The following is a 13,108-nucleotide window of genomic DNA, read 5'->3' as shown; positions in this document are numbered from 1 at the left end:
TGGCCTCAGGCTTATGCTGCCTTCAGCTTATCTAAGCAGGGTTTTTGTATATATGTACTGTACAATGGAGGTATGTGCATGTACAGTAGGGTGTATTTATATATATATGTATTAAGGAGGGGTATGTGTATATACATGAGGGATTTATGCATATAAGGGGGAGAATGTGTATATATGATGGTGGTATGTGTACATACATGTGGTTTGCGAAATACAGGAGGGGTGTATATATACACAGTATATTGAAGTGGTAGGAGGTGTGTGTGTATATATAATATATATATATATATATATATATATACACATAATGTATATATCTATACACATATGCATGTGACCAGGGGAGGTGCCAAGCTAACTCCAGGACAATGATGGAGAGAAGCTGATCAGGGGATGTACAGTAGGACTAAAGCTGGGTACGCACTAGACGATAAAGTAGACAATAATGACACATCATCCACGATACTGGCTAGTGTGTATGCACTATGTCGCTGATGATGCGCGCCTAGCGCGTCGTCAGCGGCATCGCCCGTCAGCTGTGCATGCATGTCCAATGGGCGATATCGCCAGCGAGGGCCATGCTGCCGAATGCAGTATGGACCGTGCCGTCATTCGTCGCTGGCGGCACTCATATATCGACAGGTACACGCATTGTCTAATGTGTACCCGGCATTAGGAGCCAGCGCTTTGGTACCTGCATTGAGGGCGGGAGACACAGATTCCCTCTGATCCCAGATAGCAGACGTCGGTGGCAGAAGGGACATGGCTGGGCTAGTGAAGATAATGGTTCCGGTTTTGTTAAGATGAAGAGATCCAGGGACAGCAGCCGGGGATCATCTGTCTGCTGTGAATCAGGGGGAGCTGTTGTCTTAAGAGATGATGGGGATGTCTGGTCACGGGGGGATGGCAGGCCTTTTGCTGTCTAATCATGACTACATGCAAGCACACATGACAGTGTGTGTGCAATACAGTTGGCTTATTGAATTTTTTTTGGTGCTTCTTAAGTGCAGATTGCGGTGTTTAAGTTAGTTATAGAAAACAATGGGGGGGGAGTCAATTAACATCGCGGGGATGTAACTCCTCAGTTAAGTGCCCAGGCTATTCAATCGATTGTGTGGTAAACTTGCTACTAGCGGATTATTGCCTTAAGGCTAGTTGCGGTGTTACTGTGTTATAATAGCATCACGCCCTGCACTTAACCCAGGAGGTGCAGTTTACTGCAACTAAGCCCTGGGCTTTAGTCACGTCAAGGTGCATTTCCTGGGTTAAATGCCGGACGTGATGTGTTCAACTGAATAGCTCAGGCACTTAACCTGGGAGTTACATCCCCACAATGCTAACTGAATTCTCTCCAATGACAGTGACCAGCATTTCAGTGTTATTGCAGCATTTTGGTTAGGGTACACTGTGGGGGTCATTCAGATCTGATCGCTGCTGTGCGTTTTCACACAGCGGGCGATCAGATTCGAAAAGCGCATGCACCGCACTGGAGTGTCGCACGACTGCAATGGGTATCGGCACCCTGCGACGGGATGGTTCGAAGAATCTATTCGCACAGGCATTCGCAAGGAGATTGACAGGAAGAGGCCATTTGTGGGTGGCAACTGACCATTTTCAGGGAGTGTCCGGAAAAACGCAGGCGTGCTCAAGCGTATTCAGGGAGGGTGTCTGACGTCAGCTCCAGCCCAGATCAGCAGGATTCCATCACACAGGAAGAGTAAGTCCTGGGCTACACAGAGGGGTACATTTACTAAGATTCGTATTTTCCAAATTCATGTCCAAGTTCAATCACGAATGACATCGACAGTGTAAAATTGCAACTTTTTGAATTGATTACGACTAATTTACTAAGCTGTCGTATTCGTATTTTTCGTTTCTTCCGATGTCGATGTCATTCGTGCTTTTCTGATGTAGATTGCGGCCGCGTTTGCTATTTCGCGGCCGCGTTGTTGTTTTTTTTTACGACTGCGTCACAAGTCTGTTACGGCAGTGATTTGGAAATTGCTGCCGCGTTTTTACTCCTAAGTTTCGTTTACGTCACGCGGCCGTGATTGGTTGTATTCGTGAAGGAGGAGTGTCTGTGCATATTACTATAAAACCGCCCCAAACACTCCGCACCTCGTGGGTTTAGCTAGTGGAGAGGAGAGAGGAAGGTGTATTTGGAGTTGGTGAGTTTGGTGGAGTTTTTGGTGGATTTGGAGAGGAGTTTGGTGATTGTTGAGTGCTGTACTGTGTGTGTAAGTAGTCTTGTCATATTTGTAGTATTGTTTTTTCACAGTTTGTCAATTTTTTAGTCCTTGTTTTTTTTTTACAGTCTTTTGTCATTGTTTGTGAGTGAGTGAGTGAGTGAGCGTGTGTGTTGGCTGTGTGGTGTGTAGTAGTAGGAGTAGTGGAGGAGTGTGTTTTGTGTTTTGATTTTTCAGTGTTTTTTGTTGTTTGTCATGTCCGACTCAGAGGTCAGTGTGGTGGCGGAGGTTAGTGAGGTGGAGGCTGGTAGTGAGGTGGAGGCTGGTAGTGAGGTGGAGGCTGGTAGTGAGGTGGAGGGGGGTAGTGAGAGGGAGGAGGTTAGTGAGGAGGAGGAGGAGGGGGTGCCTGTTGCTGTATTTTCCAGTGATAGTGATGGTGTTGTGGCTCCGCAGCCACGCACCACTACCAAGACTGGCAGGAATATAAAGTTCAGCTATGCTGAAAACATGGCTTTGGTGCGTGAGCTGATGAAGCACCATCGCCAATTGTTTGGTCAGGATGCTGGCAAGGTGTCCTCCCGCAGGAAGTCTGTCCTGTGGGGTCAAGTAATACTTGCTGTGAATAGTGAGGGTGTGGTGAGGCGGACTGAGGACACGTGCCGCAAGCGTTTTTATGATATTAAGCGGCGTGTCAAGGCCAAGATGGCCAAAGAGGCCAAATCTGCACGTAAAACCGGAGGTGGCCCACCTTTCCGTGCAAGCTATCGGGACTGGGAGGAGCCTGTGCGGGCATTGATTCCTGCAGAAGTGGTGTCTGCTACTCATGTCCGGGATTCGGACCGACCCACGCAGGATGGTAAGTTTGATTTGGTATATTGTTTTAAAAATGTCCGCTAAATGTTGTAAATGTCATTTTTAAACTGTAAAGGATGCATATATTGTTTTTCACATATTGCAGGCCTATGCTCCCTTAAGGTGTGTTTGTGTTTAGAATGTGCTTTTTTCACCTTGCATAGGCTATTTCTTAAATTAAATATTGTGCAAAAACATGTGCACTGTTTTTTATAAATTTAAACTAAAAGATATTTTTTTTTGGCGTTAATGCTTGGACATGTGTGTTGTCTGCTTTTTAAAAAATGTTTTTGTTTTTTTTTTCTTCTGAAAAGCGTTGCAATTTTTGCAACATTACATTTTTAAAACATTTGCAAGTAGTGAATCTCTGCAATATCTGAGGCATAATTCAAAAATGTAACATATTTATTGTGTGCCACATCATGTACATTTGGATATCCAACTCAAAATAATGAAGCTAGAAGCTCTTAAGCTGAAATTATTTGTTTAACCAATACCTAATAGATGGTTACAGTACAATAAGGCTTTGCAGTGGTAGATTTTACACAAAGCATGGTAATAATGTTTGGTCCACTTTTTCAACAGTCCCACAGACCAGCCGGCCAGACAGGCCTCAGACAAGTCAGGATGAGGCTGGGATTGCAGGTAAGTCTTCACTGTAGTCACATATTCTGAAAACACATAGAAGTACAAAATATTAATGTTTTTATTTTCACATAGGTTCTGCTTCTGGAAGCCGACCTCCTGTAAGGCGCCCATCACAGGGCTTGGGCCACTTACCCAGGAGGCCAAGTTCGACACGGCGTCTTGCCTCGGAATCTGCGGCTCCATCATCCCCACCCAGGCGACGACTTTCGGCAGTGTCACCCCAGCCACCACTGGCACTATTGGCGAGTTCTCAGAGTGATGAGCCCCGATCACCTCAGTTATCTGGTGAGTAAAAACAGAAATTAAACACATAAGCAATAATATACACAGTACAGTTAATATGTTGTTAGTTGGTTTGGAGATTACATGTTTTCCAGAACAAGCAATGTGTTGTTCCGTCTTCAATTGCTAAAGGTGCCAAAAAATTATTATATAAGGTCTTAGTGGATGTTCTCGACAACATCATTTTTAAAAAATTTCAGATTTTTAAAAAAATTGAGCCCACACACGTGCACATTTATTAAAAATATGAATACAATTAAATATAAAAAACAGTATCCACAACATTATAGTGTTCACACATCTCCCCTGTCCAGTATGTAGATGGCTTACTTGCTCGGCTCCTCTGGACTATCCAGGTAAGTAGTCTATATCGTGGTCAGGGGAGGGAATCTAACAGTGTAATGCTGTGGAGGGGAGTTAGTTAGGTGAGGATTATGCAAATCTGTCTATGTTTCCGCCTGTGTTGGTATATATGTTTTTTTACCTAAAAAACATTATAAGTTGATAAAATCAACTGTAAAAAGTGTAAAAATGGAGTATTATGAATGTAGTAATGTGTAGCATTAGCCTTGAAAAAAATATACAAATAAACATTGCATGTTGCCCACCCCATACAGAGCACAGCTTGATGGCCGACGTGGACCAGCAGGGCCAAGACCAACAGCCAACCATCACACTGCAACTTACACCTGTTGACCCAAGCCAGCCAATACAGTTGCAGGATATCCCCCAAGCATCCATCAGTCCACAACTGGCACAAGCTCCGCCCCCAAGCCAAATACCAGATGATTTTTGGGCCAGTTGGACAAGCCAACAGGCCCAAAGCAATGCCAGCCTGACCGCACATACACAACACCTTGCCAGTCTGCCCCATCATCTACCGCGTATTAGTCGCAACTCGGGCAGACTGATAGTACAAGTAGGGCGAATGGCTACCTCAATGGAGCAAATTAGGGCTGACAACAGCCAAATGCTTGCACATTTATCCCGCATCATAGATAAGCAACAGCGCCATCAGCAGGCTCTCGTTCAGCTCATTCAGCACAACCAAGTGGTGAATGAGTCGTTATCCAGGATTGTAGCCAGCCACACTGCTACCAACACTCAGCTGATTGCAAGCCTAAATAATTTGAGCAGCAATATTTCACTGATGGGAGCTCACCAAGTAACCTCCAGCTCGGGGACCACGACCCCTATCCAAACGCCAGTAACCTCCCCTGTTCGGCGTTCCTCAAGAGCACGTGCCAGTGAGCCAGCACCCAGCACACACAAGCGCAAAAAATAACAACAATGTTATTTGAAAAATAAAAATTTGTATTTGACAAACACACAACTTCCTGTGTCCGTCTCCAACATTGTCGAAGCTGCTCTGTATGTATGTATGTTTTTCATGGGTAATGACTGAAAATGTATTTTTAGCATAAACTAAGCACAATGTACACACCACTATAAACAACAAACAGTAAGTTACAAAACACACAATAGAAAGTAGTGCAAAGTGTTTAGTCAAGGATAATTACAGCCTACTAAAACTGACCTGAAAAATAGCGCAGGATCACTTCTTGCCGTACCTGCCTCCCTACATATGTACTCACACTGTCACCAGATGGGTCTAACTCCTCTGCTTGCTGACTGCTTTCTCCCTCATCATGTGCCAGATGTTGGTTTAAACACAGATTATGGAGAAAACAGCAGCAGAACACAATTCTAGTCACCTTTGAGGGACTATACAACAAAAGGCCTGCAGATTTATCCAGACACCGAAACCGTGACTTCAGCACACCAAAACATCTTTCTATCACATTCCGCGTAGCCTTATGTGCATGATTGTAACTGTGTTCAGCAGGAGAATCAGGTTGGGACAATGGAGTAAGGAGCCAAGAGTAGCAGCCGTAACCCCCATCACCTGCAAAACATATTTAGTCAACATTAGTACATATGTTAGATTATTCTTTCACCTCATCCAAACTCTAGTTTGTGGTTAAAATACATACACACAAAACATTTTAAACATACCCAACAGCCAGCCATTAGGCATTTGTCCGTCCTCAAATTTATCGAAGAGCGATGACTGACTGAGGATGAAGGAGTCATGGCAGCCACCAGGGTAACCTGCAACAACACTCATAATTTTTATGTTTGCATCACAGACCACCTGGACATTAGTTGATTGTGCCAGATGCCTATTAGTATATATATATTGGCGGCCCTTAGGTGATCTCAGCTGAACGTGTGTGCAATCTATGGCCCCCAGCACATTGGGCATGCCAGCAAGCTCATAGAAAGCTACCCTGACAGCACTCCACTCCGACTCCTCGGTAGGGAAGCAGATTGAGGCTTTAATGTGTGGCTCCAACACATCCAAAACCTGAGTGGACATTAAAGAAGCTAAGGTAAGTGTCATGTTAGGTATTCTCTACAATACTGTGTTGTTTCAACTTCCAGAAGCAACACTTAGACATAACCGCATATGTATTTTTAGACTCACCTGCATCAAATATCTTGAAAAGGTGGGCTGTGAGATACCAATGACGTCGCCTGCCACAGCCTGGAAGCTCCCAGTAGCCATAAAGTGTAACACAGCCAGGAGTTTGTGTAGGCCTGAGACAGAGCGAGAGCGTGCTGTCTCAGGGTCTATGCCCAGTTTGACAAGGTCATACAGGTGGAAAATGTTGGTTCTATTTAGGCGGAACATCTGTATGACCCTATCATCGGACAATGCATTTAAGTTTAAACGCCCTCTAAAAAAACGAGGCTGGCGCAGCCTCCGCGGTACCTGGACAACCTGTTGACCATGTTCACTTACCTGGGCCTGATTCCTGGAAGCCTCATGGAGCAGTCTAAGGTATCCCACAGCAAACAAAAAATCATTGCCACACACCACAGCCGCCATTTCAGAGTGAGAGAAGTTCAGAATGTGCCTGAAACACTTTTATAGGGCCAAACATTCAGGTGTGAGTAATGGATAATTGAGTACACATGTAAACGCGGTTTTCAAAGGCTGGCGCGTTTTTTTTTAGGAAAAAATTACGAATTGTAATTTTTCGCGGCCGCGAATGCATTTTCACGGCAGCAATTACAATTACGAATGGTTAGTAAATGACCGAGATTCATATCTAAACAGGCGTAATTTGACCGATGGTGTATTCATTCGTAATTTTTTACTTGGACTTGCAAAAAATTACGAATGCCCTCATCACTGCCGTGATTAGTGTTTAGTAAATTACCGAGATGACACTTTGAAGAAAAAACGCCATCTCGGTCAAAATCGGGACCTTAGTAAATTTACCCCAGAGACTGCACAAAATCAGTTTGTACAGCTCTGCTACACATGCAGCCATTCACACATTTGCACAGCGAAAAATCACTTCTCCTGTAGGCGGCGAGTAATTGATTGCAGGCAGTAGCGGATCTTGCTACAGGCACACAGGATTTTTGCCTGGGGTGCCGCCGCCATCCGGAGGGTGCCGCACCATGGCAAGATCCGCTAATGTTGATCAGTGCCCCCCGGTGCTGTGCGGCGCTTGTGAAGGAAAGTAGACGCTACCCATCTAGTTTTCCTTCGTGGAGAGGACCTTTGCTGTGCGGTGCGCAATGATGTCATCGCGCACCACATAGCATTGTGGGACTGGCACATAGACGCTAGCGGTCATAATTGACCTCTAGTGTCTATGCTGTGCTATGGGAGAGATGTCATGACATCTCTCCCATAGATCCGAGGAGCGGCGGCGGTGGAGGTCAGCAGCGGTTGGGAATCAGGAGCGGGGATAGTAAGTATTTTTTTTTATTTTTTTTGTAAGCGGCGCTACTCTACAGAGGGCACAAATGGGGGCACAACTCTACAGGGGACGCAAATAAGGGCACAACTCTACAGGGGGCGTAACTGACCACGCCCCTGTATGAAGCCACACCCCTATTTTTGCCCGGGACACCACAAGGGCTAGAACCGGCCCTGGTGCAGGGCAGCAAAAATCACTGCCTACCGATCAGATCTGAATTAGGCCCTGTGCATGCACACAGAAGTGCAGCTGCGACTAAGATGCACTGTATCAGAAATGTCTGGTAAATGTCCTGGGCAATGAATGGTAGATGGCTATTAATGAGCGCAAAAATGGTCCGTCTCATGGGCATGTTGCATACATAATGCTAAAGTGTTTGCGTACACAAATGCTTCATCACTCACACTGGAGCCCACACTCAGGTGGAAACTCTGCACTTACCCAAGGACTGGTGCAAGTTTCCATGGTGCGGCCAATAATGGTGTCTAAGCACCAGACAGGAACGAGGAACTGCACCAATTGGTATTACAGCATTTATAGACACTGACAGTGGGCATTTCAGTCCTTGCACATTCTCACACATATTTTATACACAAGGGGAGGGCTTTGTAGCGGCATATGCATAGTGCAGGTCATGTATTGGCTTTATTTATTATTATTTCATATGCTTTCATGTTCTGCTACTTTGTTCAAAGCTAGATATTGGGAAATTACCAATTTTCATGTATATGTTTCTGTCAAAGCACTGTAATGCTGCATTCAGACTGCAAATGCCGGATCCTACCCGGTAAGACAAACGTGTACTTACCGGATGGGATCCGGCATTTGCACTCTGCTGCTGGCTTTCCGACCCGGCAATATACCGGGTCGGTTGCCATAACAACGGAGCGCGCAGCAGCAGCAGGGGCGGGGGTGGAGGCGGTGTCGGGAGATGAGCTCATCTCCAGCGCCGCCTCTCCCTATCTTGTGAATGGGAACCGTGTCGCATCGACACGGCTCCCATTCACACCGCACCTGACCCGGTAATCAACCCGGGTAAAACCCTTCTTTTTTACCGGGTCAGGCGACCCGCTAAATCGGCCAGTGTGCTTTCACATCGCACACTGACCCGGTTCGACACGGCAATATGCCGTGTCGGTACCGGGTTATTTGTGCGATGTGAAAGGGGTACAGGTAAGCATAATATAAATAAGCCATTGGGGGGGGGGGGGGGGGGTTATGCAGTGTTCAATAATATAACAAGGTTGTTTGCATCATATATGCCACAGCCCCTTTAAAGACCATACCCCCACAAAACTGGTCACACCCTACCCCCCCATCAGTACTCACACCCTCGCCATGCTGATCTCACACTTCCTGCGGCACACACACAATAGGCCCTTCATAAATTTCAGCTCCAGGCCCATGTGGACCATAATCTGGCACTGGGTATAATAGACCTGGTGTGATTGGTAGCATCCATAGACTCTCTGCTGCCAAACTCACCACGGTTGGAAACCACACTCTCCTTGGCCAGTAAGGAACAATTGTCACTTCTACTTGCTCCTTTCTGTTTGTTTTTTGGTGGTGGTGGTGGTGTGTGTTTGGGGGGGGGGGGGGGGGTTATGACACGAGCAATCATAGGGATAAAGGAGGGAACATATATCCCAGTGTGAAATTACATGTTAGGAAGAACAAGTCTAATCCGCTTGTTCACACGTTTGGTACCTAGAAGAGAGGGTTTTTTTTTTGATCTGTCCATTAGATCCACCTGGGACCGTCCAAATCTTATTACAATCTCTTGAAATATCTTTGCGTCCACCTCCTATTCTCCTGGCAACACCTCGTGTCCCCTGAGAAAGTCGGCACAAAGTTGTCTTTTCCTGGTACATACAGAGCTTACAGAGAACTTGGATGACACTCTGCCCAGTCTAATATTCTTGTCACAGCATTCAACTTGTGGTGCCATCTTGTTGATTTAAACACGGTACCACTGCCACGTTGTTGGAGAATACTTTTAGACAGCTTTATGCATTCCACACTGCCCTCATTTCTTGCTGGTTTGAAGTACTTATCTTCTCCTGAAGGAGTCCAGAAACCTTGACAACCTTATTGCTATAGACTCACGTGCATAGATTGTAAATAATGGCGTTCTGCCAAGGGAGTTATATAATTACATTCGGACTTGCTTATCAAGACAAAGGGGGTCATTCCGAGTTGATCGCTTGCTGAAAATGTTCGCTGTGCTGCGATTAAGTAATAAAGGCACTTCTGCGCATGCGGTGCAGTGCGCACGCACAACGTACTTTCACAACGGCTGAAGTACACAAGGTCTAGCGAAGCTTTTCTGTTGCACTGGTGGCCGCAGAATGATTGACAGGAAGTGGGTGTTTCTGGGTGTCAACTGACCGTTTTCAGGGAGTGTTCGAAAAAACGCAGGCATACCAGGAAAAACGCAGGTGTGCCAGGAAAAACGCAGGTGTGGCTGGGCGAACGCAGGGCGTGTTTGTGACATCAAATCCGGAACTGAATGGTCTGAAGTGATCGCAAGCGCTGAGTAGGTCTGAAGCTACTCTGAAACTGCACAATATTTGTTTGTAGCCGCTGTGCGATGCAATCGTTCGCACTTCTGCTAAGCTAAAATACACTCCCAATGGGCGGCGGCATAGCGTTTGCACTGCTGCTAAAAACTGCTAGCGAGCGATCAAATCGGAATGTCCCCCAAAGTCTCTTGTAGCTTGACATAGCAACTGGTAATTCAGGAAGGTCCCTTTGTTCGGCTGGACTTCAGCAAGTTCTACTGTACCTTTCTCATCCTCCATCTTGCTCAAAGGATATGTCTATGTTTAAGGATATTATTCCCAGCAAACGTAATCCAGTATGTAATGTCACCATGTTACATGCTTGTACCAATGTGGCCAGGTCTTGAATATTTCCACACCTCTCTGGTTACACAGGGACTACATACTGTAGTATCCACTTGTACCCCCAAGAACTGTATTTGTCAAAGTGGATTTATCTGAATTCTCTCCCAGTTTATTATCTTTCTGTAATACTGGGGGAGCTGTAATGTTCTGTACACGGCATCATTCATTGTCTTTCTGGTCTTTTCAGCAACATAGTGGGTTGTTCAAATACAGCCAAACCTCTATCCCTTGTGTTCTTCTAAGCATTAAGTGACACAAAGGAGCTTTGTAAATGTTCTCGGGATGTTGTCAATCCAAAGGGAAGATATGTGGACTGAAGATATTTTCCTCGGATGCAGACTCAGATATTTTCGCTGTTCCCTGCGTACCAGAACATGAGAATAGGCGTCTCTTCGATGTATTGATGCTATAGAATGCTACTCTTGATAAATGACTTAATGGGTAATATCCACCCCATCATAAATGATTCCAAATATATATCATTTTCACTGTGACCAGAGTGATTTGTACCACATTTATAACAAACAATAGTAAGGGAATTGGTACTTTAGAGTTTAGATTTGACATCCTCAAAACAGTCAAAATAGAGTTCAGTGTTTCCATTGGAAACCTTCACCAAGCTGTCCTGAGATCCAGATTAGTTCTGAACCCCCTGTATACTTTTCTAAAAGAAATATACAAGCGTAAACCCTTCATTTATCTCAGATGACTGGACAAAATCTCCACAGCCTTTGAGCGAATTCCTGTATACTGTCATACAGAGCCGGCCCTAACCAATATGATGCCCTAGGCAAAATTTTGACTGGTGCCCCCTAGCACCACCGCTGGTTCCGCCTCTAACCTTGCACCTCTTTCCCAGCACCATCACCCCTCACCCATAGCAGTCCTTATTTTGGTATTTGTACCCCCTATATTTTAAATAGGAACAGTTTGCACATTTGGCGCACAGCCCATAAAGGGGTGTGTTTTTGCTGGCAAGGGGCATGGCCACACAATAGTAACCCCAATTCAAATTACGCCACACAGTACTGCAACTTTATTCACATTTTATCTTGCGATAGTGTCCATAATTCATATTACATCCCACAGTAGTAATACTTTACCTTATAAATATTACTCCTCACAGTAGAGCCCCTTATTCACATTACATCACACTGAATTGCTCCTTATTCACATTACACCACACCCTATTGCTCCTTATTCACATTAGATGACACAGTAGTGCCCTTTCTATATGCAACATCACATAGTAGAGCACCTTATACACATAATGCCACACATTAGTAATGCATTTATACACCTAATTCCACACAGTAATGCCCCTTACACATATGAGACACCTTATTAATGTCCTTATAAACATAATGCGCCTTACACATTATGACAACCTTTATTAATGCCTTTATACCCATAATGTCCCTTACACATATGCCGCACATTATTAATGCCCTTATACACATAATGACACACATAGTGCCCCCTACACATTTGCTGCACATTATTAGTGCCCCATTACACATAATTCCACACAGTAATGCCCATCACACATATGAGACACCTTATTAATGTCCTTATAAACATAATGCGCCTTACATTATGACAACCTTTATTAATGCCCTTTTACACATAATGTCCCTTACACATATGCCGCACATTATTAATGCCCTTATACACATAATGACACACATAGTGCCCCCTACACATTTGCTGCACATTATTAGTGCCCCTATACACATAATGACACACATACAGTAGTACCCTGTTACACATATGCCGCACATTATTAATGCCCTTATACACATAATGACACGCATATGTTGCACATTATTAATGCATTTTTACATGGCACACATAATGCTCCTTACACATATTCCGAACACTACTGCACAACCAACCCACTCACATGTACACTAGAGATGTGCACTTGAAATTTTTCGGGTTTTGTGTTTTGGTTTTGGGTTCGGTTCCGCGGCCGTGTTTTGGGTTCGACCGCGTTTTGGCAAAACCTCACCGAATTTTTTTTGTCAGATTCGGGTGTGTTTTGGATTCGGGTGTTTTTTTCAAAAAACACTAAAAAACAGCTTAAATCATAGAATTTGGGGGTCATTTTGATCCCAAAGTATTATTAACCTCAAAAACCATAATTTCCACTCATTTTCAGTCTATTCTGAATACCTCACACCTCACAATATTATTTTTAGTCCTAAAATTTGCACCGAGGTCGCTGGATGACTAAGCTAAGCGACCCTAGTGGCCGACACAAACACCTGGCCCATCTAGGAGTGGCACTGCAGTGTCACGCAGGATGGCCCTTCCAAAAAACCCTCCCCAAACAGCACATGACGCAAAGAAAAAAAGAGGCGCAATGAGGTAGCTGTGTGAGTAAGATAAGCGACCCTAGTGGCCGACACAAACACCTGGCCCATCTAGGAGTTGCACTGCAGTGTCACGCAGG

At 44.8% G+C, this 13,108-nt stretch overlaps 1 long non-coding RNA gene across 1 annotated transcript; it reads left to right on the top strand.

The window, feature by feature from the left end:
• The first annotated feature begins 3,626 nt into the window (after nt 1-3,626).
• Nucleotides 3,627-4,956, top strand: LOC134943210 (uncharacterized). The gene is made up of 3 exons (XR_010181426.1): nt 3,627-3,683; nt 3,759-3,971; nt 4,586-4,956. It is a non-coding gene; the product is annotated as an uncharacterized LOC134943210 (long non-coding RNA).
• Nucleotides 4,957-13,108: the final 8,152 nt, after the last annotated feature.

The sequence above is a fragment of the Pseudophryne corroboree genome, chromosome 7 (assembly GCF_028390025.1).
Source record: "Pseudophryne corroboree isolate aPseCor3 chromosome 7, aPseCor3.hap2, whole genome shotgun sequence".
NCBI classification, from domain to species: Eukaryota; Metazoa; Chordata; class Amphibia; order Anura; family Myobatrachidae; genus Pseudophryne; species Pseudophryne corroboree.
Note: the sequence above shows the minus strand (reverse complement) of the source record. Positions and strands in the feature narration are given on the sequence as shown.